This window comes from Merops nubicus, unplaced genomic scaffold, assembly GCF_000691845.1.
Source record: "Merops nubicus isolate BGI_N331 unplaced genomic scaffold, ASM69184v1 scaffold8164, whole genome shotgun sequence".
Lineage (NCBI taxonomy): Eukaryota > Metazoa > Chordata > Aves > Coraciiformes > Meropidae > Merops > Merops nubicus.
The window spans coordinates 39,090-52,871 of record NW_008602244.1 but is presented as its reverse complement, the minus strand read 5'-3'; the positions used below and the strand labels follow the sequence as shown (position 1 = coordinate 52,871).

Genomic DNA, 13,782 nt, shown 5'->3' with positions numbered 1-13,782 from the left:
CATCAAAAAGAAGGGACACATACTTTTTTTGAACTGTTGCGGTTGACACATCTCTTCATTCTTTCACCTCTGAGGAATAAATACATTCCCCTGCAGTTGATACAATATGTGATGTTTTAATGTTACTTGAGTTCATATTCCATAGTACTGTGGGATTTTCCCCGTGCTGTGGTCTGTCCATTCAATGTAGGTATAAAATAAAATGGTTTTACATTCATTCTTCCTGTCTTCTAGTGAATAAATGCTTTTAAAATCCATCTGGGTTTGTAGTTTAATAATATGTTTGAAGAAGTTGTTTTTTTCTTTTTTCTCTTACTTTCCTCTATTTTACATACCCTGACCAATAAAGCTGTTTGGCATCTGCTCAGTTTGATGTATCTTAGCAGCTTCATGGGCCTTCTTTGGTTTGTACCATCTGGTGTTGAAAAATGTATATATTCCTCAGGAAACTGAGCTGTTTCTAGCAGCTTTTCAAAACAATGTAGTGCACATAGTTGTAACTTGAAAATGTTCATTTCTGGTTTGGTTTTTGCCAGTGGTCTGCTCCAAGTGAGTCAAAATCTGGGCTTGGTTTTCTTATTTTTCTCTTCATGTGGTATTTATTTGTATCTTTTGTGCTGCATTAGTTGCTAAATAGCACTTCTGTGGTCAGGGTCTGTTTCTAGCTTTAGCTTTTTGATTTTGGAAGTATCGTGCCAAATATTCTGTGAAAGATGATCAGCCAAGAAAATTTTATAGGAGAATAACCAACCTCTGCTTGGAAGCATATAGCTGTCTTCTTTGGTTAAATTTTCCCCTAAATAGATGTTAAGATGTGCCCTGATCTTTGCTTTGTTATTGCCATTATCCTTATTGCCTCAGATTTTTGTTCTTCAGCAGTTACTGCTAGGAATGAGAGTTAAAGCTTGTGGTGGCTGCTGGGATCTGTAAAGCCACTTTGCTTACACAAATCCTTAGTCTGATTTTCTGTGCTGGAATAAAAGGAGTTGGCCTAATGTTGTTAATGAGCTTTTAATCCCTTATTGCTTGAATTAATTGGCCTTGAGAAAGAAAGTGTCTCAAGTCTTTGAGTGACAGATAGGTTCCCCTCCTCCCAATTTTCTCTGCAAGAGATATACTATCTATACTATCACCAACTGACAGTTAAAGTAAATACATTTGAGCCTTATTTGCATTGTAGTTGTCCTTTAGAGTGCCAGTCACAGATCCTGGCTTTCAGTTTTTACCGTGGAATTTATTTAAACCCTGGTACTTGTGTATATTCTGGGTTCTGCTCCTTCAGTAAGGGACACTGCTGGTGCTGTAAATGTGGCAATAGGGAGTGACAGCCGTGAGGTTTGCCTCTGGCCTTGTGCTGGTGCATGTCCCTTGTCTGAAGGACAAGGAGTGGCAGCATCCATCTGGAGAGCACCCACAAAATCAATATTTGTCTTTCTAGAAGCTTCAGCTCTCATATCCAAAGTGATGGCTCTTTGACTAGTGTCACTGTAACATAAACTAGCTGACAGTAGAAGTTCAGAAATAGATGAAGTAAAATGGAGCCCTCGGGACAAAGAGGACATGAACCTGTTAGAGTGGGGCCAGAGGAGGCCACAAAAATGCTCCAAGGGCTGGAACCCCTCTGCTGGGAGGCCAGGCTGAGAGAGTTGGGCTGGGGCAGCCTGGAGAAGAGAAGGCTCCAGGGAGACCTTCTGGTGGCCTTCCAGTACTGAAAAGTGCCTAGAAGAAAGATGGGGACAGACTTTTTAGCAGGGCCTGTTAGGACAGGACAAGGGGGGATGGTTTTAAACTAAAAGAAGGGAGATTTAGATTAGAGAGAAGGAAGAAACTTTTTTACACTGAGGATGCTGAGTCCCTGTCCTGGTTTGCCCAGAGAGCTGGTCCCTGCCCCATCTCTGGAACCATCCCAGGTGAGGTTGGCCGGGGCTCTGAGCAACCTGCTCTAGCTGCAGATGTCCCTGCTCAGGGCAGGGGGTTGGACTGGATGACCTTGAAATGTCCCTTCCCACCCAAACCATTTTATGATTCTAAATTAGTGTGTGAATCTTTATTTTTGGTTAGTCCCTAGAAGTGGCAACAGTGATGGTTGTAAGGGATGGTTCTTTTTTTGTGCACTGAATCTGTAAAGTCTCTGTTGGGGAGATGGTTTCTGGAAGCCTCTGTGCCCTCCACTATAAAGGAGCCTGGTACTGCTCTCCAGCTCAGAAACCCAGCTGGAAGGTTGCGGGGTGAACAATTGCCTCTGGGTCCTTCTGCCTCCTAAAAGACAAACAGCTCTGGTAATTGGAAATGGTGTGAGGTGTCTTTTTGCAGAGCTGGACACCTGCATCACGTGCGAGCTGCCCGGGGGGCAACAGGAGCATTGGGAGGGCTCCGAGTGGGAGGGACAGTTGTTTCTGTCGGGCACAGATCCCAGCCCATTCTGTAAGATTTCCATTAATATTTGGCAGAGCCATCCCACATTTTTTTTTTTTTTATTTTAACCTACCTCCTTTGTTTCTCCTCCTATGTTTTTAATCCATCCATAGCCCTTCTTGCATGAAGGAGAAAAATGTGTTTGGTGTCTGTGGTGGAGATGTTCTCAGCACCGAGCAGCAGGGCCTTTAATCACTCCAGTACTCTCTAGGTTTTCTTAGGATGAGGCTGTGGGGAATTTTGGCTTGATTTCGTTTTATATAATAGAAAAGAGGTGGGGGAAAAACCCTACAGAACTGGAGTAGCTGCGCTTGTGTGGGTTTGGTGCCTGTACCCATCTAGGAGGTAAGAGACCACAAAATGCAGGGAAACTACATGGGTCATATGCCACTTCTGTGAGTCTTCTGGGGGTGTTTGTAGGATGTGCTGCCTGGTGCTGGGACAGGCACCAGCACACTCCCTGCCCAGTCTAAAACTGGGAAGCACTGGTGGAAGCTGTTCTTTTTGGCTGGAGCCCCAGGAAGAGTATCAGTGCAACTGCTCTGTGGTCTGTACAGGTGATTGTCCTGCTTGTCCACTGGCCATCACCATGGTCTGGACCTGCTCTGAGCAAATGCCAGCCTTTTACTCCTGCTCTGAGCAGGGTGCTGAACAGGTGGGGATTTCAGGAGATCCTGCTCAGCCATGAGCCATCAGAGCTGGTCTCTCACCTTGGGTGGACCTTCACCTGCAGATTTTCAAAGAGTTTTTTTTCCTCAGGTCTTTCAGAGAGTTTAGTTTCTTTTACAGGAGTTCTTTCCTAATGTACAGGACTGCAAAAGGCTGTGGCATCCCTCTCATGAAAGGTAGCAATTCTAGGCTCGTGCAGTGGGGATTAACTCTTGTTGCTTTTAAGCTGGGTTTTCTGAGGAGCTTTCTGGCTACATACTGACTTTTTATGAATCCCCAGCTCTGCAATCTGGGAGTTAAACTCAGCTGGTGAGGAGGTGATGTTTCAGAAGGACAGGCCTCTCTTTTCCATTCATTGAGGGAATGTCTGGCATCACTGTTCTTTGTTTTAGCTGCCTGATAGTTTTCCTGCTCTATTTACAAAGCACTTTTTAAAACTGACAGAGTGATTTATGTAAATCCTAAGAGTAAGCAAAATCATACAGTTAAGTATGATAAACACTTAACTGAAGTTCTACAGTAGGATGTAATTCAAATTCTGTTACAGACCAGCAGGTCATCATCCACTGAGATCAAATTCGTCTCTAACACATCACTCGCCACTTATTTGAGGGATAAATGGTAAACAGGTCAGATCAAAAGCCTAATCCTGTCTGGCAGTTCCTGTCAGATTTCTTCATATTGTCTCTTGGGTGCTGATTTTTATGGATGTTTGTGTTCACAAAATACCCCAAGCAAATGATGAAATCCTCCAGACTTACTGTTGTTACAGTGACTGAAGTCCCATGAGGACTTGTAGTCCTTCACGGGCAGTCCCTGTCGGGGCTGCAGCACAGCAGGAGACCTCAGGGTCCCGGAGTTGGTCTTGAGGGTTTCTTCTTGTGTGCTGGGAACAGCAGTGACAAATCAGGGGCTTCATCTTAGAAATAAGTCCATCCTTTGCAGAGATGTCTCATCTCTGCATGTGACCAGTTTGAATGTAGGATAAAAAATTGAAGTGGGGTTACATACCAGAGCGTGGCGTGTTCATGGGAGTTTCATGTTTGTATTGAAGGGGAGAGGGATGCTACACCACAAAGTGAAAACCAAATCCCCATGCTCACTTCATTTGTGGTTGAAGTGCTGCTGAAGGATCTGGTGGTTGTGTCAAGCCATGGCTAGTTTTCGATGAAGTTTTACTCCACAGATGGGCTGGTTGTGATAACATCTTCAAGATCCACCACTGTTTCAAGGTCTCTGTGCCTCTGCCTTCTGGTGCATATATGCAGTAGTCTTGGTTCGTTCAGGTGTCTTGTATCAGGTATTTTTTTTATTCCCCCCAGTGTCTGTAATATTTGGGATTCTTCTATTTAATGACAACTGAAATACCTACTGTGCTTCCTGTGTGTAAGAAAGGAATCTGTTTTCATGGATTTAGAGCAGCTTGGGTGAGAGATGTTTCCTTGAGTCACCTTCTGAGAGCCCTAGGCAGTGGTAGATGTGAATTCAGAGATGTAGGGAGGTGAATTCAAGGGTCTGATTGATGATACTGTGAGATAGGGAAAGAGCAATTTCAAAACTGCACAGAGCAGGTCAGGAGTTAGAAAGTTTAAGAGATCAGAAACAGGAAATGAAATTAAAAACTTCTAATTCAGTGGCTGGTCAGGAGGTCAAGGTAGCTTTTGAAGGTATAGCCAGTAACTGAGGAGACACGGGCAGCACTTGAGACAGCAAAACGTTGTGGTCACTGATGAGTGAAGCTTGGCAAGGAATGAATAAGATGGGGATGCATGAGAGGATTGCCACAGGAGCTGCAATTATGATTAGATTAAATGAAGACACGGACGAACAAACAGCCCTTCTGGTGAATTAAGCTGTTGATGCAAGGCTGGAGATCAGACACTGACGTTGGGGCGAGGAGAGGATTTCACCATGGAAATTGGAAAGACTAATTTGGAGGCTGTGAGAGTGATACTGCCATGTGAGCCTTCCCCATCTCTTCCTCAGTGTTGGAGGAGAACGTGGCTGGACAAAGAGACTGAGCACATAAACTTGCATTGAGATGTCCAAGTGAAATGTTTCTGCAGTTCTTGGCCATCTCATACAGCTTAGTGCTTTGGACCCCCTGGGGTGGAATTGGTTTGCAGTCCTAAAAATAAATAGAACAAAACTGCAGAGTGTGGAACTGGTTCTGGAACCAGTTTTCTGTGTTATTTCTGGTCATTAGTTACAGAATGTGTCCTACCCAAAACATGTTTTCTCGTGTGCATTGTTTGGGTGTGTGGTGGGAAGGATCATACTCACGGATTGCCACGGGTGTCACGTTGTTTTCCACTGTCCCACAACAGCTTTTTGAAGCAGTTCTGAGAAGGAGGTCGAGTCTTGGTGAGAAAACCTGATGATTTTTTTGTGTGTAATACAATAAACCCGCCAAAACCCCAGTCCTACTAATGGCACACCTCTCATTTTTGAGATGTTGGGACACCACCGACGTTGTGCCTAGGCTGGAAGAACCTGTGTTGCTCCTGGACTGGCAGCCTAATTTGGGTGGTGGAAGAGAGCTTCAGGACTGTCACCATGTGCTGGCTCAGCTCTTAACTGAAGCATCTGCAGGACCAGGGTTTTAAAGGAACCTCTAATCTGCTCTGTTGTAGCTTGAGGGAATCTGGGCTGTTGCTGACTGGTGCTGACAAACTATGCAATGGGATGTTCAAAAAAAGAGGAGTATTTGTGGTTTGGTTTATTTTGAGCACAGGCTCTGTGTGATGTTCTGCAGTATTAGTATTCAGCTGCTAAAATATTCTGGAAGAGTGCTCAGTGGGATGCTGTCACTCATCCTCTAGCAGGCTGGAGGACAGCTGAAGAAGAAGTGACCAAAAGACTACTACTGCATAGCTTTTCTTTCTCACTAAATATACTCTGTATATGACACTGAGTTAAATAAATTTGATTATGTGGCTCACCTCATTCAAATATATCTTTATTCTGGTCCTTTTCTTTTGTAGGTCAAGTTTTCTGTCCGAGTTTTGCAATCCTTCTGCCAAAATGCTATAGTTTTAATTTTTATTCCAAGTAGTGTGGAACATAATTTTCAGTTATGTGTCTCATTAAATAAAATTGAGATCAGTACTAACAGATGGCAAAAGCTCTGTCTTTGTCTTGGGGAGAGTCTTAGAGCAAGTCCCCTGATCTGCAGGAGAATCATAGGATCACAGACTGGCTTGGGTTGGAAGGGAGCTTAAAGATCATCCAGTTCCAACCCCCTGCACTGAGCAGGGACACCTCCCACTAGAGCAGGTTGCTCAGAGCCCCCGCTCAGCCTGACTGAACACTTGCTGGTATGGAGCATCCACAACTTCCCTGGGCAAACTGTTCCATCTCACAGTGAAGAACTTCTTCCTTACATCTAGTCTAAATCACCTTCTTTCAGTTTAAAACTGTTGTCCCCTGTCCTATCACTACATGCCCTTGCAAAAAGTCCCTCCCCAGCTTTCTGACAGGCCCTCTTGAAGCCCTGGCAGCCCCCAGCAGGTCTCCCCAGCTGGAGCCTTCTCCTCTCAGGCTGCCCCAGCCCAACTCTCTCCTGCTGGGCTCCCAGCAGAGGGGTTCCCCCCTCGGGGCATTGCTGGGGCTCCTCTGGCCCCGCTCCAGCCGGGCCCTGGCTCCCCCCAGAGCTGGCAGAGGGGCAGGATCCCCTCCCTGCCCTGCTGCCCACGCTGCTGGGGGGGGCTCCTGGCCAGCTCCTTACCCCCAGCACCCCCAAGTCCTTCTCCCCAGGGCTGCTCCTCAGCCCTTCAGCCGCAGCCTGTATTTGTGCTTGGGATTGCCCCAACCCAGATGCAACAGTTTTATCTTCCAAAAGACTGAAATATTAGAAATAATAGAATTCAGAAGAGATCATTGAAGGTCATGATACACGTGTCATCTTTGTGTGCTCAGCGCCTGTAAGGGATAACTTGCTGTGTCAATAGTAGCTCATGAGATTCTGAACAGCAGCTTTACTCCTTATTGGGTTACTTGGCTTGCAGGGGAGAACAGCTCCTGGGTCTGTGGTTGATTTTGGCTAATTTTGAATTAAGACTTGAAATACTGAAGGAATTTTAGTACATGGAAGGAGGCAGATATTTTGCTGTTGGGCTTTAAAAATGTAAATAAGATGACTAGAAGAACTTGAATTTCTCAGCTTGACTTCCATTTCACCCCCTCTAGTGAAAAGGAGTGTATCAGTAAGACAAACTAGGGTAGATCATTAACTAATTTTTCACACCAGGGGAATTATGGAGAACTTGTATTTTTGTTAACTCTCATTTGTAGTAAGATTTGAGGTTTGACTCCCAAAGCCAGCAGTGTTGATGTAATGCATTCCTGTCTGTGACTTCCTTGACACTAGACAACCCTTTTTTAAAAACTAGAACATTGCAAACTGTACTCACCCATAGGAAATGAGCTGAGATTTTCTGTAACTCAAAGTGTCTTGAGGAATCCTTATTTGACAGTGTTCATCTCTAGGTGTGTACCACGGAGAACCAGTTTTTAGTCCTCACCGTCTTACATCTTTAATGATGTGCCAGATAACAGTAATTCATTATTGATGGAGTTTTCAGCTGACAGAAAGGGGTGGGAGGGGAAGGTTCAAAAAGCAGGAGTGACAGCAGAGGGATGTGTGTACTCCTGTAAAGCCCGTGCAATCCAAGCTGAGGGAACAAAAGCCATCGGTCACAATTGTGGGCAGGTGACGTCTCCTGGGAATTGTTTGGGTGATTTGGTGCCTGCTTGTGATACCACTGTCTAGCCTGAAGAGCTGATACCGTCCCTGTGTCTGTGAGCATCCAAACAAGGATGCTGAGGATCAGGGAATGCTCACGGAATCACAAAATGGTTTGAGTTGGTGGGGACCTTTCAAGGCCATCCAGTCCAACCCCCCGCCCTGAGCAGGGACATCTGCAGCTAGAGCAGGTTGCTCAGAGCCCCGGCCAACCTCACCTGGAATGGTTCCAGGGATGGGGCAGCGACCACCTCTCTGGGCAACCTGGGCCAGGGGCTCACCACCCTCAGCATCCAAATTGTCTTCCTCCTCTCTCATCTAAATCTCCCTCTTTTAGTATCAAACCACCACTCGTCCTGTCCCAGCAAGCCCTGCTCTAAAGTCTGTCCCCAGCTTTCTTCTAGGCCCCCTTTGAAGTCCTGGAAGGCCACCAGAAGGTCTCTGCAGAGTCTTCTCCTCTCCAGGCTGAACAGGTCCATCTCTCTCATCCTTTCTTCATAGGAGAGGTGTGGTACTCAGCATTTTTGCCTTTCGTGCTGGCATGGTAGGAGTTAAGTAGCATGTGTGGTCCTGCTGTCACTGACTCAGGAATGTGTTCCATTGGAAGATTAAACTGTAGGACCAGAAAACCCGGTCTCAGGGCGAGTGGCTCAGATAACTTGATGTGTTTAGTTCATAAATAACCAACCTGGTGGAGAGCTTTGTGTTCCAGCAGACAAAATAGGGTGATTGAAACCCAAAATAATCCATGCTCAGACTATATGTGAAAACTTAATGGTAATTTTGGATAGCAGCAGAACACAATTTGGTGAAGCTCTCTGGTGTGTGTGAGACACACCACAGTTAGATCATTACAGTGATCTCCTCTGGCCTGGACCTTCAAGTCCCTGCCGAGCAGTCTGTGTACCAGAGACCTTTGGCAGACTGCATCCATTCCTTCAGGCGTCAGCATAACAGTAGCAGTGGCAGTGTTTGCTTCTATGGAAAAGGAATAGGATCTTTTTTGTACTTCAGAAAAGAAGCTGATCTTCTGGAAACAGTGTGACCTCCTTTACCTGCACAGCATATCTGCTTGTGGAGAGAGGCGTGGACAGTGGAGGTTCCCAGTAGATGCAGGTGTAACAGTACCAGAGAGGTCCTATCCTGCTCACCATGCTTGGCTCCACGCTCCTGGATGCTGAAGGATACCAATCACATTGCTATGGTCTAAAAACACCTCTGGTAGGAAGGTGCTTTAAGAAGCAGTAAAGGTTTCCTCTGTGGTTCACAGATAAGTATCTGTTTCTGCTTTCAGTTGTCTGGTCTGGTGCATTCAGGTGTTTGGATCTGTACTGTGGTTCAGGTTTGACCTCAGCTGAGCCATACCTGTGTCCTTGGCATGCATTTTGACAGCCATGCCTTGGCTGAGTGCTGCAGGAGTCTGAAAGGCCAATTGTGTTGTTTTTTTTTTTTTCCTGGAGAGAAGCCCTTCCCAATTTGGAAGCTTGACTAGGTGTTGACAGCACTAAGGGGTTCATCTCTCCAGTTCTTGGTTTACCTGTTGTTGAATTAAGACTTGTTCTTGTCCATACGCAAGAGAAGAGTGTTTTGTTCTGTGGTGGCTTCCTTCAGTTCAGTCCACAGGGGCAAATTTGCTTTGCATCCTCTTAAGCAACTGCCCAAATTGATTCCCCCCAACACTTTTCCTTCAATTTTCTGTCATCTGCCTCTTAACCAGATTTCCTACGTTCAGAAGACTCCACATGTCTGTTAGGGTAAGAGTGAAACAGTTTGGTTTGGACTCCTGTAACTTCTGGATAACCAGCAAAAGGGGAATGCCACAGGGCCTGATGGGATCAGGTTGTGTGTCAAAAATAGCTAAGTTTAGCTCTGGTGATGGTGCCCGAGTGATTTAGAGCTCATTTTACTGGAGTTGGAAGTGCTCATGAAATCCCTTTGTAAAACTTTCTGTGTCTGAGGTTCCAGATGATCCTCACCCAGGTTGCTCCCAGCTAATTGCACTGTGTAATTTGTAACACACGATGCCACAGCCTATCTTCACAGCTCGAGATGCCTGTGCAGGACAATTAAATGTGTCTTCTCTCTCTTCTTTCAGGCTAGAAATCTTCATACGGGAGAACTGGCTGCTGTAAAAATAATCAAATTAGAGCCTGGTAAGTTTTACATTCTTTTCTGTATTTTTGAATTACATTTTCATTTTTTCCATATGTTTATTTTCACACGCTCTGAAGCTCCAGACAGAAGAAGTGTTTGGGGTTTTTTTTGTAGTTTCAGTGGTTAGATGACAGGAAGCCCTGCAGGATGTACCATTACTATGTCCTGCTTGCTATTTCCTTGTTTGTTCTTAGCTGCCTTATCAATTCTTGCATAAAAAATGTTGTGGTTCCAACGTGGTGTTAGCACAAAGAGAAGATTAAAGACAGATGGTAAATTGTGAGCTCTGAGGCAGCAGGGACCTGGTAGGCTGTGCAGGTTGGAAGGGGGAAGGGACCAGCAGTGATGTTCATGCCTACTAAAAGTTCACAGGATAAACCAGAGCCCTCTGCTTTTTGATGAGTCTTATTTTTTCTAACCCATGCTGAGGGAGGAGGGTGGCTCAAACTCTCATCTCCCCATGGATTTTCTACCACTCCTCCTAAAGGCAGGAGAAGCTCACTTGCTGCCCTAGAGATCTGCTGAGCTGAAGCCTCATCTGAGTCTTGCACAGAGCTGAAATCAGAAATTGTATCTCAAGTGGAACTAAGAAGAGAAGGTTTTTATCTTCTCCCATCATAAATCAGTCCCACCTCTGAGGATCATGTGTTTGTTTGAAGAAATCAAACAACTGTATGAATGTGAGCCAGTGTGTGCCCAGGTGGCCAAGAAGGCCACCAGCAGCCTGGCTTGGAGCAGCACTAGTGTGGCCAGCAGGACTAGGGCAGGGATCGTCCCCGTGGACTCGGCACTGGAGAGGCCACCCCTCAAATCCTGGGCTCAGTTTTGGGCCACTCACTCCCAGAAGGACCTTGAGGGGCTGGAGCGTGGCCAGAGAAGGGAACGAAGCTGCGGTGGAAGGGTCTAGAGCCCAAGTGTGGTGAGGAGCAGCTGAGGGAGCTGGGGGTGCTGAGCCTGGAGCAAAGGAGGCTCAGGGGAGACCTTCTGGCTCTGCACAGCTCCTGACAGGAGCCTGGAGCCAGGTGGGGTTTGGGCGCTGCTCCCAAGGAACAAGTGGTAAGACAAGAGGAAATGGTCTCAATTTGTGCCAGGGGGAGTTTAGGTTGGACCTGAGGAACAATTTGTTCCCCTTGAGAGTTGCCCAGGGCTGTGCCAGGCTGCCCAGGGCAGTGGTGGAGTCCCCACCCCTGGAGGGACCAAAAAGTCATGTGCATGTTCTGCTGGGGGACATGGTTTACTGAGAAGGGACATGGTTTAGTGGTGACCTGGCAGTACTGGGTTAACTGTTGGACTCTCTGATCTTGAAGGTCTCTTCCAGCTGAAACTGTTCTTTGATTCAATGTAAGCTTTTCTATGAGCCCAACTGCTCATTTCCAAGTTATTTTTGAAATTATTTTTTCAACAGTTTAAATTTCCTGAAATCTGAACATTTTATCCATTGGAAAAATTCTAAACATTCCAGGGAATAAATGAAAAGGAGGGCTCAGCTTGGTCCTTTAGCTCTCCCTTCTTTCTTGGAGTTTCCACTGAAGTGTGGCCGTGCAGGTGAAGAAGCACAGAGCAGCCAGGCCGTGCTGGTGGTGCCACCACTTCTGTTGCAGCTCTCATCTTCTGGAGTCAGCAATGTCTTCTGCAGATCCAGCTTCATACACACCACGCAGTTCAGGTGTCAGCAGCTGTGCCTCAGTCCCTGTTAGGTGTGGTTTTCTCTGCAAGACCTGTGAAACTTCTCACTGTAGACTGTGTTGGGTCTGGCTTGGGTGTGAATTTGAAGAACTGCTTTGAAAACTGAAGTGAGCAGGGGCTGAATCCTCTGTTAGAGCTGAGGGTGGAGTAGGAACCGTGGGGGACTGAGCAGCTCCTGCCTTGCCTGGGTGCTGCTTGAGCACGACTCAGTCCCAAACTCACCACTGCTGAGAACCTAATTTTAATTAGCACCAATAACCGTGTCTTCCTTGTTTCATTATGTTGTCAGCTCTGCCACAGGGAAGCAATTTCTTCTAGCTTGGTTTATGTTTTGATTTTCTAAGGCATCATCTTTTAAACATTGCCAACCTGATCTCCATCCATTGCATGTACACCCACAGCCTCTTGGCAGAGAGCTTGGTGGGGGTTTGTTTTGTTTTCAGGGAGAGTTTGCAGCATTTGTTTACTTACTTATTTGTTTTTAATTCTCTGGGATGTCTGCTGCCTCTGCAGGGTGGCTGGACTGTGCAGCAGCTTGCTGTCTGTGCAGGAAGACATGGCTGTTCAAAATCTTCCAGATTTAAAAAAAAATAATAAATCAGATGCTCCTTGCTCATTTTAAGAGTTTTGAGCAGCTCTGGAGGACTGTACTTGCAGAGCACCATTAATTCCTGTTCAGGCCAGTGTCAGAAGCTCCTGCAGGTAGCTGTGGTGGTCCCGTAGGGAGGGCAGCCCCTCTGAGCACCAGCACGAGCTCCTGTCAGACCCTAGGGCACAGCTAGAAGAAGGCTCCTAATAAATTTCCTAAGTTAGTCACCAGGGAAATAGGCTTGTGAGTTATATACGGTGTCTTCTGGAGAGGAGGAGGTGGCTCAGAGATGGGAATTAATTAGCAGATGGAAAAATAAGAGCTCGAAACTGAACGCTTGATTAATACATAGATGGGGGAATTGGGAGCAGAAGACAAAGGACTCTGAAGCGAAGAGTGCCCCAGGGGAGGTGAGGAATGCTTTGAATTAAAGCTGCAAGGAACTGGAGGCAGCAAGCTGGCAGTATTTGGGGAGATCTAGCCAATCTGCTGACATGGCAGGCAGGGATCCGTTGTGGTTTCTTCGTGTGACTCCCTCATCTACTGCCGGGAGTGAGTGGGTGGGTAGGTAAAGAGACTCTGACTTAAAGCTGAGACCCCAACATGAGACCATGTTTTATTTCATCTGTTATTACCTTCCTTTGTCTGCTCTCCAGACAAAGGAAATAAGTTCTCCATTTAGGAGGTTACTGTCATTAATTTATTTGAATTTTTAGGTGGTAGACTCTATCTGCTACCACAGTTACTTGAGCTGTGCTGCTAGAATCAAAATAGACAGTGTTTTTCACTTTTTTTGGCATAGACTTTGGAGAGCATTAGGCAAAAGTATTATGGCACGCTAATGACATTTCCCAGCATTCACCGAGTACAAATGCTTCAAATAATTTGGGAGCCAATTCTATTTCAGAAACTAATCCAACTGTACTCAGCAGCGTAGAAGCCAAAACCATCTGAAACACTAAAGCCACTTCCTTCTATGGGTTTAGCAGATGAATCGAGAGGAGAGTCAATACAAAGAGGTGACTATTTGCCAGTGTACATTTTTGGCACAGAACTTTCTCCCTCGGGAAGTCTAATAAATGAAATATTTAAAAAGTATACTAATGTCCATGGTGAATACTGCTGAAATGGTAAATAGAACCCTCAGAGAGCTCTGAACCCAGAGGGTTGGGGATAATCTGTCATGCTCTGTACCTTTTGCAGTGTTACAGAAGAATCTCATCACTATTTTTTGTTTGGTCCAGTCCTTGTGGTTTCCATCTGAGCTATCTGTAAAGGCCAGAAGTAGCCCGTTGCCTATTTCAGGTTGGATCTTAAACTGGAGTTGGAACCGTTCAAGGGATATAGTACAAGGGAAAATATTTATCCAAAGGTGTGTAGGACAGTGCTCAGTACGTTCCAAGCCAGGTCTGGTTTGTCCCCTTTGGTTTGTGTCTCAGATGTGGAGGCCGATATTCCACATAGGAACACGGGGCTGAGTCAGGCTGTGGTGGAGGTTTGTCCTCTCTGGAGCTTGACTGCAGCA

At 45.8% G+C, this 13,782-nt stretch overlaps 1 protein-coding gene across 1 annotated transcript in view; it reads left to right on the top strand.

The window, feature by feature from the left end:
- Positions 1-13,782, top strand: part of MAP4K5 (mitogen-activated protein kinase kinase kinase kinase 5) — a 66,519-nt gene that overhangs the window by 14,548 nt on the left and 38,189 nt on the right. The window contains exon 2 of the mRNA XM_008938285.1: positions 9,924-9,981. The gene's annotated coding sequence lies outside the window, so the exon portion shown is untranslated. The remainder of the gene's footprint in view (positions 1-9,923; positions 9,982-13,782) is intronic.